Source organism: Euphorbia lathyris, chromosome 4, assembly GCF_963576675.1.
Source record: "Euphorbia lathyris chromosome 4, ddEupLath1.1, whole genome shotgun sequence".
NCBI lineage: Eukaryota > Viridiplantae > Streptophyta > Magnoliopsida > Malpighiales > Euphorbiaceae > Euphorbia > Euphorbia lathyris.
The window spans coordinates 64,075,038-64,085,584 of NC_088913.1; the positions used below are offsets into that span (position 1 = coordinate 64,075,038).

A 10,547-nucleotide genomic window follows, 5' to 3' on the forward strand; every position below is an offset into this window, starting at 1 on the left:
TCAAGTCAGTTTTATGGGAAGGTTGGTAAATTGATACTGGTATTGTGGGGAAAAGATGTGAAAAAAATGTACCTTCCCATTTGCTTCTATGTCCTTTTTATAAGTGTTCCTAGGTAACCGTCGGGGGCGGTTACTCTTTCCAGACCACGTCCCTTACGTGGCTACAAACGTGGTCTCGTTTGTTTTGAGTGGGAGGTTTGGGAGGTTTAATGCTCCGTTTAGGATTTCGGGGCGGTTACTCATTTTACCCGCTTCCTTTATTCGGAGCCCGTTTGATCTTGAACCATGGGCCTAAATATAGGTTGGGCCCGTGTTTATGATTCGGCCCGGTTTGGTTTCACGGATCATCATATTATTATTATTATTATTATTATTATTATTATTATAAGCTTATTAATGTCCAATATTATCATTAAATTATTTTAAAGTCTAATATCATCATTATTGTTACGTTCGATTAAATTCGGTTAAGTTCGGTATCATTCAGTTAAGTTCAGTAGCATTCAGTTAAATTCAGTTCAGTTCAGTATTCAGTATCATTCAGTTCAGTTCAGTTCAGTTCAGTTCAGTAGCATTCAGTTCAGTTCAGTTCAGTTCAGTTTTTTTCAGTAATAAAGAACAGAGCCTTACTTCATCTTACATTACCTTACTTTAATTACACTCCACCGAGACAATGCATTAGTTGATTAAACATTATTCTTAAGTCATTAACCTTGAGTTTACAACAATTAGGATCTGTGGTGCAATTGTAGCGCGTCTGACTCCAGATCAGAAGGTTGCGTGTTCGATTCACGTCAGGTCCAACTTTTTAAAAATGCACAATACAATCAGAATCTCATAAAAACCGTTTCAAAATTTTATAAATAAAAATTAGTACAATTATTTACTCTTTTTTTCCTGAAATAGTACAATTATTTACTTATTTTAGCTATTATATATATTAAATAATACATGTTGGCTATCTATCTTTTAAAAATACACAATACAATAAAAATCTCATAGAAAAACGCTTTCTATTTTCCTTAATGAAATAATTTGAAAAAGAAGAAAAACAATACCTAAAAGAAGATTAGGTTTCAAAATCATAAAATCAAAAATTTTATAAATAAAAATTAGTAAAATTATTTACTTATTTCAGCTATTATATATTAAATAATACATGTTGGTTTATCTAAGAGCTTTAATTGTACAATTTGTAAAAAAAATTGTGACTGAAATTCTATACGTTAAAAATTAAATTGGTTATTCGCAAAAACATTAAAGCTATTTAGTACATTATCTCTATGTTAAAAACACTATTAAATTACCTTTAGATACTATTGATGTATTCATTTATTCAATATGCTCCATAAGCTGTATGTAAACAATAAGCACATTGATACATTATATTCATCTTTTTTTTTTTTTAAGTAAAAACAGGAAGTTGGGGGAAACTCGACTTATTCCAACTAAATTGGTATAAGACAAAGTAAATCAACTCCATGCAACTAAATTTATTAATATAAAAAGAAAAGAATACAAAAATTGAAAAAATAAAAAAAAATAAAATAAATGAATAGAAAAGGACTTAGATGTCTCGTATTTCTCGAAAAAGTGATTCGATTGCGGGGAGGACAACCAGAATCAAAAGAGAACCTTTCAATAGACTCTATGTCCCAGGCTAGAAGACTAGTTAAATCTTCTATAAACAGTTATATTAGCATCATAAAATACGAACTGAGAACAAAAAGGGGGATACCCATCCCACCACTGATCCATTGAGGCAGTCGTACCTGTGCGGGAGAGGCAATCTGCAACTGTATTCTCCTTCCTGAAAACATGAGAGATGAATACAGTTATGGTGTTAAGAATATCCAAACAGTGCAACCAATCAAGCATGAACTTCCATGGAACTTCTTTCCGTTTTTCCTTCAAAAGGTTCACTGTAACCAAGGAGTCATACTCTATCCAGAGTGGAAACCATTGCCTGGCCTCAGTAGCCTTAATCGCGTATATTACCGTCTACATACATTGTATTCGTCAACTTTAATTGTTTTGTTAAATAGAGGTAAAATTTATTTTATTTGAAAAGGTTGAAAGCAAAATTTATCATTTCATATATTAAGGGTAAATATGTACTACTCCAAATATAATGTGAGTAAATTTGGACCTTTTACTCTTGTTATTATTATTAAGATAAATTACAGAAAAAAATCATGTGGTTTAATGTATCATGAAATTGATGTTTGTTTTTTTTTTCTTTTGTTGGAATGTTAAAATAACAATTTTAGTTTGTTATTTTTTTATCAACTTGAAACTTAAATATATAACGGATAAATGGAATAACTTGAAATATGTCAATTTATTCTATGTCATGCGATCTTTTTAGCATATCATATTTCCTTGAAGAATATGGTTGTGTTGGTCGGAAATATTCTAAATGTCTCTAGGTCATTTTCTTATTTTGAAATGGTACATGAAGAAATAACTATAAATCTTCTGAGCTGTAAATAACGATAAATCTTCCGGCTCACCAGCTCACAGCATATGAGCTTTTTATTCCGTCCTTATTTGAAAATTCTATCTTGTATTTAGAATGATTATTCTTTAACCTCTTTTTAATACAAAAGTCATTTTATATATATATATATATATAAAAACTTATACATTTTTTAGTTAAAAGAAAAAAAAACTCATTATATAATGCAACATTAATAAATAAATAAAAAATGGATAAAGTTCAGTGGTCTCTTCCTTAGTGAAAGTTTGCTCTGTCTCTTCCATTGGTGAGAGTTGTTTTCTGTGACCTAGGTTTTTAAATCTGTTTTTCTTCTCATCGTTCATCCTTCCTATCTGTGGGGAGGCGCGATTCTCTGGCGATTCTTTGTGAGGGTTTTTAGTGGCCTGGTTTTTCTCCTCCTTGTCTCTCTCTGCTGCGATTTGCGGGGTTCTTCTTCCGAGTCTTTTATTGTCGGCGTCAATTTCAGTTCTGTTTTTCACAGGCCTTCTTTTTCTGATTTATCCATGGAATCTGTTTTGTCTGGGTTACATATCAGGGATGAAGAGGAGGAAGGGCTCGATTTAGGGCTGACCCCAATTGAAGGGGAAAAACGGAAAAGGGTTTGTGCCTTGTAGGGCAGTTCGTATCGGATAAACATATCAATTTCCCAGCGATGAAAATCAAACTTTCAAATTTGTGGAGGCATGGCAGAGGAATTTCAATTCAAGAAATCGACACCAATCTGTACTCTTTTGAGTTTTTTCATCTAGTTGATCGTGATAGAGTTCTTGCTGGTGGTCCTTGGTCTTTCGACAATTACGCCTTAGTACTAAACTACTGGGAGGTAGACTCTAATCCTAAATTGGTTGATCTTAGTTGTTTGGAAATATGGATTCAGGTGTATGATTTATCAATTGGGGCTATGTCAGAAGCGGTGGGGAAGCAATTGGGTAATTTCATTGGTTGTTTCCGGGAGTACGACCCCAATAATAGCATTGGTGTTTATCGACAATATATGAGGATCCGTGTTTTGATTGACACTCAGAAACCGTTAAAAAGATTCAAAAAAATCAGGAAAGCTCAAGGAGATTGGACTTTTGTTCACTTTAAATATGAAAGACTTGGGATTTTCTGCTACATTTGTGGTTTGATTGGTCATCCGGATCGTTTCTGTGAACGTTTATTTGAAGCCCATTCATCTGAAATAAAGAAAGAGTGGGGGGAATGGCTTAAAGCACCGATTCACAGGGGTGGGGATCAGGGTGGATCCAAATGGTTACGGGCGCCTGGCGGAGGCAGTTTGGGAGGTAGTAATTGGGGTATTATTAATTCATGGTCTTCCCCTAATAGTAAGGTTCTTTCATCTCATTCAACTGATGCTATTGGAGGTATTGACGCACAGGGAGGTGATGTTGAGATGGTTCCTAATGAAGAAGAAGGGTTAAATCTTCAAGAAGATCGTAAGCGTCGAAGGGCTAAAGATTTTAGGAGTGATAAAGAACCTACATCTGGCAATGAAGAGGGTAGTGTTTTGAAGTCGGGGTCAGAGCACAGTTTAAGCATCAAGGAAAATTCTAATTCACAACATGATATTGAATCTTCCTCTATTCCTGAATCGGCGAGACCTGCAGCCCAGGTCCGCCGGTCCAAATGAGATGTCTTAGTTGGAATTGCAGGGGTTTAGGGAATACCCGTGCAATTCGTAGTCTTACTGAGCTTGTGAAAGATCATTCCCCCGGAGTGGTTTTTTTGATTGAAACTTTATGTGATGATAGGCGTATTGAGATGGTTAGGAAACGGTTGAATTTCAGCAATTGTTTCTCGGTTAATAGTTTTGGTCATAGTGGTGGTTTGGCGGTGTTATGGATGAATGAAGCAGGGGTGGAAATTGTCAGTTACTCGGATCACCATATTGAGCTTCGTATAACTGATAGTTCTGGGGATTGGCGTTTGGTGTGTTTTTATGGGTATGCTAACCGTTTTGAGCAGTTTCTCTCTTGGTCTTTACTTCAGCAAATTGCCTCAACGTCTATTCTGCCGACTTTGTTTATTGGCAATTTTAATTGCCTATTGGATCAGTCTGAGAAGCTTGGAGGGCCTATTTATCCACAATCCTTAATTACTAAATTTTCTGAAGCTATTTCCAACTGTAACTTGCGTGAATTAGTGTTGCTGGGTGATAAATTTACTTGGGAACGTGGTAGGGGGACTAACGGCTGGGTGAGGGAGAAGCTTGACAGGGCTTTTTGTTCCGACAGCTGGTTATTGAGGTTTGAGAATCATAGACTATCAAATTTAGTGGCATCTTATTCTGACCATTCTCCTCTCTTGTTGGATTTTTCGGTTAGGTCTTGTCACAGACGGAAACACCTGTTCAGGTTTGATATGAGTTGGCTTTTGGAAGATGGTTTCGAGGATATTGTGCGTCGACATTGGAATGTGGGTAGAGGTGCTAATATGGTTTCTCGTTTAGCGGCTGTTTCGTTATCTATGGATCAATGGGGCCGCAATTTTAGAAGCTGTTTTACAAGGAAGATTGCAAATTGTAAAAGTATTTTAGAACGGCTTAGAGGTAGTACTGATGCGTCTGATGTCACCCGTTTTCTGGATACTAAAAAGATGTTGGGATGATTTATTATATCAAGAGGAGGTCTCCCTACAACAAAAGTCTAAAGATTTTTGGCTCAAAGGGGGAGATTGTAATTCTAAATTTTTTCAAGCTTGTATGCGAGGCAGATTAAATCATAATAGAATTAGCCGAATTCGTGGTGAGGATGGGGTAATGGTGGAAGGTCAGTTTAGCTTGGGTTCAACTTTAAAAGATTATTTCACTAAGGTTTTTGCTCCCAGCGGTAACTCTGATTTCTCTACGGTTTCTGTTCTTGCTGAAGTGGTTACTGCTGATATGAATGCTATTCTAATTGCTCCGTTTTCTGTTGATGAGTTCAAAAGTGTTGTTTTTCAAATGCAGACGGATAAAGCTCCTGGACCTGATGGTCTAAATCCAGGTTTTTATCAACACTTTTGGAATTTGTTAGGTGATGATGTTTTTTCATGCTTGTTCTGGTTGGTTAAATAGAGGGGAATTTCCGGCTAATCTTAGCGATACCATTATTACCTTGATTCCTAAATGTGAAAATCCGGAATGGGTAAAGGATCTGAGGCCAATTGCCTTATGCAATGTACTCTACAAAATTATTGCTAAGGTTTTGGCGAACCAGCTTAAAGTTGTCCTTCCTGATATTATATCCGAAAGTCAGTCTGCTTTTGTTCCTGGTAGTTCTATCATTGACAATGTGTTAGTTGCATTTGAGTCTATACATTTTATGAAACGCCGGAATAGGGGTAGAGTTGGCAATGTGGCCCTTAAAATTGACATCAGCAAAGCTTATGATAGAGTTGAATGGGGTTTTTTACAAGCTGTTTTGGCTCATCTAGGCTTTCATTCGTAGTGGATCTCTTGGTTAATGCTTTGTGTCACTACTGTTTCATACTCAATTGCTGTGAATGGGGAGTTGCTTAGACCAATTATTCCTAGTAGAGGCTTAAGACAAGGGGATCCTTTATCTCCTTACTTGTTTATTCTTTGTGCTGAGGTCTTCTCCAAACAACTTTATCGTGCTGAATCAGATGGTTTGATTCATGGCTGTAGTATTCATAGAAGAGCTCCGTCTGTGTCCCACCTGCTATTTGCTGATGATTCTTTTTTGTTCTTTAATGCTAGTATTGATGAGACTAAAGTGGTCATGGACATTCTTAGGAGATATGAAGTGACTTCTGGGCAAGCAATCAATTTACAAAAGTCAGGAATATTCTTTAGTCCCAATGTTAATGAAGATCTGCGATTAGAGATTAAAGCACTTCTGAATGTAAGTCTTCCTCTTGACACTGGTAAATATTTGGGTTTGCCTTCTCTGATAAGGCAGTCCAAAGCGGCTATTTTCAGTTTTCTAAAGGAGCGTCTGAGAAAACGGTTTAATAGTTGGGGGACCAAGTTTTTATCTTGTGCTGGTCGTGATATTCTTTTAAAATCTATTACACAAGCGATCCCCACCTATAACAAGAGTACCTTCCTCTATACCTCCACTCACTCCTAATCTCTCGCTGAGTACTATAACCGAGTACTCAGCCTCTCATTTCTAATCTCTAGAAATGATAAAGATTTGTCCTAAACAACAATTGCTAAGACACCTTAGATGATTGAATAATCACTCTAGACTTTTACACGAAAGATATATAATTTGGTGTAAGTATTTGCTTTGCTTTCTCACAGAACTTTGAGTAGAATTTTGGTCAGCGTAATGGCTTGATAAAGTTCTGTGTTTTATGAAGCAACTGAAAGGCCCTATTTATAGAGACGTCTGAGGCATCAGTTATTTCGAATTTTGAAATAACCGTTGGAGGGAAACGGCTTCCTGTCGTTGTCACTCAGTCCTGCTCAGTGCTCTCGGCCAATCAGATTCAAGTATCTTCTGTCTTCGGTCAGTGCTGAGCAGCTTTTAGTCAGTCCGGCAGAATGTCTCTCCATTTATGGTAAGGTCAACTAGACAGCTTTCTGTGTCTTCTGAACTTTACCCAAAGTAGAAATACTTTGTCTGGAAGTTGTTCTTGCTCAGCTGCTGTCTTGTACTCTTTGTCGATACAACTCAGCAGCTTCGTTCCGAAGTTGTTCAACGAAGGTCTTCTCGAACCTTCTCTCGTTGAGCTGCGTTTTGTACACAACGGCAGCGTTTTGCACACGCGGACCAAGTGGTCTTGATCTGTTTGACTTAGGCTTTGACTTCCGTATTGGGCTTAAAGCCTTTTAGTCTTTATGTCTTATAAGCAATATAACTTAACATTGAACAAACACATTAGTATTATAAATCAAAGCATTTAAACTTAGTGTGTTTAGAATATATTTAATTTTACTTAAATAATTTTGTCAAATCAAAATCATGTGGAAAGGTGTTTCAACAATAATATTATTTTTAGAATTTATATAAGTTTAGGAAAATATCGAAATTTATTTCGTCACGTTTTACAGAATTTCCACTGAAAATTCGGTAGAGTCTCCTTTGTAAACGAACGTCCTCCTAGTAATAACTAGGGTCAACCCTGTAATAAAATACACTTCTATATTCAAAATATCAAAAGTCCAAACCGGGACTCCATAGACTGCAATTTATCAACCCGGTTAGACATCAATCATCCATCAATTCCATAACTGTCAATAATTCCAATGTTTTACTTCCAAAATGACTCATCTTCAAACAACATATAAACATTTATATTTATAATTCATATTCATAATATATATCCCGATCAAACTAAATACTCAATAAGTCTAAGAGCATAATTAATTAATTAAGTATTATTTTAAACTTATATATTCTGAATTTTTTTAACGAGGATCCAAAAATTATATTTAACTTAATTATTTTCCTTACAATGATTATATTTTAGTAATTTATAGAGACTAAACGGTAAGAAATTTGGTCAAGGTCTAAGAATTAATATTGTTTCAAATATTCTGAAATTAACACAATATTTTGTTCTGCACTAATTTCGTATGTCATTAGAAAATATCATCGATGGTCGGATCCGCCTACTAGAAAAATTAAAGTTGGTTACTAATTGTACCTCTTTGTTTCTTATGATTCCATCAGTCTATAACCACTCTCAAAACACCCAAACTCGACCGGAAAACTGAACTTTGGTAGATTTCTTAATTTTTCCCGGTGTAGTTCCGATTACCCCTCAAAATTCCTTGCATGCATCAAAAACTAGAGTATCCATAGGTAAATCGATCACACTGAGTCCATTTTTTGTGTTATAATTGCAAAAAAATGAACATATGGTAGAGAAACAGAGAGAATAACAAAAGTGATAAACTCTCTCTAAACGATTTTTAAAAGTCAAAATCCCACAATAAAACTTACATGTACTTGTAGATGGAGTTGAGAGCTTCATTTCGGTATACAGAACGCAAAAGAACAGTGAACAATTGAAGAAGATTAAGGTTAGAGAAGAATGGAGAACAAAAATGGAACTTGAAAGGCAAAGGAAGCAGATGATGCGTACCGGTGCAGACTTATTTCTTTAATGGTGGTCAAATTTCAGATTAGCCCTTCCTCTTTTAATATCTTTTAAATTCTCTAAAAACTAATTACAAGTCATAATTAACTGTTCCAATTCAATTCTAAAAATTTATAATTCTAGAAACTAAATAAGATTTATTGGGATATTATATCAATGTACACTCTGATGTTAAAGTTAACGAAATAAATAAAAAAGAGAGATAATACAAGTCATAATGAGAAGCTTGAGTTATATTTACTGTTCTACACTTTATATATGTTCTGGTGGTGTTAAAAAAAACTAGTTTGCCCTTTTGGAGGCAGTTTAGCTTGGCATCCTTTTGTTAAAATGGGTCTTTAAGGTACTTTGGGCTATTGTTGGGCTTGTCTAAAGCAGATGCTCCCCTCCCTTCTGTTAATTGAGCATTGACAAGAAAGGATATTAATTATTCTGACTTTACATTGATCCTAAGATTAAATTAAACTACATTGTGTAATAATTGACTGTTGTTTTAAGTTTTCAAAAGGTATATAGACTCATGTCTAGTTCTAGGAACCGTGTCACATTCACTTGGAGTTTACTGTAAATATTGTAGAAAACATCATTCATTCCTTTAGTTTGACGAAGAGAAGAAAATTTGATTATCAGGTTAGTTATTTCTCTATTTCCTTCCCTTTTGTTGTTATTTATCATTTTCCTGATTCATTTTGAACGAAAACACTCCATCTGAGAAACATACTAATAAAGTATCCCTTGATGAAATGTCAATATTATCACCTTCTTTAAACATCTTGTGAACCAGTGATTCTGACAAAGAGGCTATTGATTTCTTTACGAGTGTGAAATGATAACTCGTTAGAGGTTGTGTCAAAGAAAGTAGAAGTAATTACTCGATATAAAAGAAGATATTTACTCACGATACACAAAAGCCCATTAAGTTTCTAAAGATTATAATGATGTTAACGTTAACTTGGATCTTTTGTCTGATGATGCAAAAACCAAGCTATAGCTGACAGGGAACCTTAGGGCTCCCTAGGTACTCGGTTTGAACATTGCAAGCGCCCCACACCCCTGAAGAAACTTTGTCATGATAACATGGTAGAAAATTTTGTTTGTTAAAAGATTCAGAAGTAGGTATATAAGGATTCAGATTGTGTTCTTGACCAGAGCAGCATGGTGGTAACTGAGTGCAAATTTGTAGAGAAGTCTTCGTGCAAAATAAAGCAAGCTTGCCCAGATTCCCGACCCCAAATTAGTTTCTGATCTAAAGAATGGAGTAAAAATATAGATTTTGAATTACCAAGGGTATTGTATATTGTGTACCTTATGAGGGAGTTGGAGCTTGATAAGTGCAATTTATACCTGAATTTTTACGGGATTTAGACTCAAATTAGAACCCAAAAGAGCCAAATACTATCCATAATTCTTATAAATTGCCTTATTTAGTTGTTCTCTTTTGTGTCTGATTCTTCTCAAGTGGAGTCAAGAACAGTCAAACTAGGAGAGAGAAAGAGAGGTCACGTGATGCAGCTGCATGAGGAGAAGAAATCTTGAATTCTAATGATGACCGTAATAAAGTTAAAACAATAGTTATTTGCATGTTGTCCTTTTGTGACACATGGGAAGTTGAACAATTTGTTTGTTTGTGAGTAGTTTGTTGTCTACTTGTGCTTGTCCTACTTCGTGGACTGCTTTGTCTTGTCCTAAACTGTTCTACCGTTACTGACTTTTAAGTTGTTGTTTTATTATCTTTATTTTAATGCTTTCTAGTACTCTATTTATAGCTCCTTGCTAGGATGCTATGGATATCAGATTGTATCTTTGAATTATTATCTAGATCACTGGTTGATCTATTATCTATCCAGTTATCATTTTATCTCTTGTTTTCTAAAAATATCTTTTGTGAGTTGAATATGAGCATGAGTGAGTAGTCACCTTACGGGCTGAAACCAGCCTTCGAGAAGGCTTTTTCTTCAACAAAAATGAGAATTGTTCTAAAAGAATGTTC

The 10,547-nt window shown here is 35.2% G+C and overlaps 1 non-coding gene across 1 annotated transcript; it reads left to right on the forward strand.

The window, feature by feature from the left end:
* The first annotated feature begins 731 nt into the window (after positions 1-731).
* TRNAW-CCA (transfer RNA tryptophan (anticodon CCA)) lies at positions 732-803 on the forward strand. Its single transcript has one exon. It is a non-coding gene; the product is annotated as a tRNA-Trp (tRNA).
* Positions 804-10,547: the final 9,744 nt, after the last annotated feature.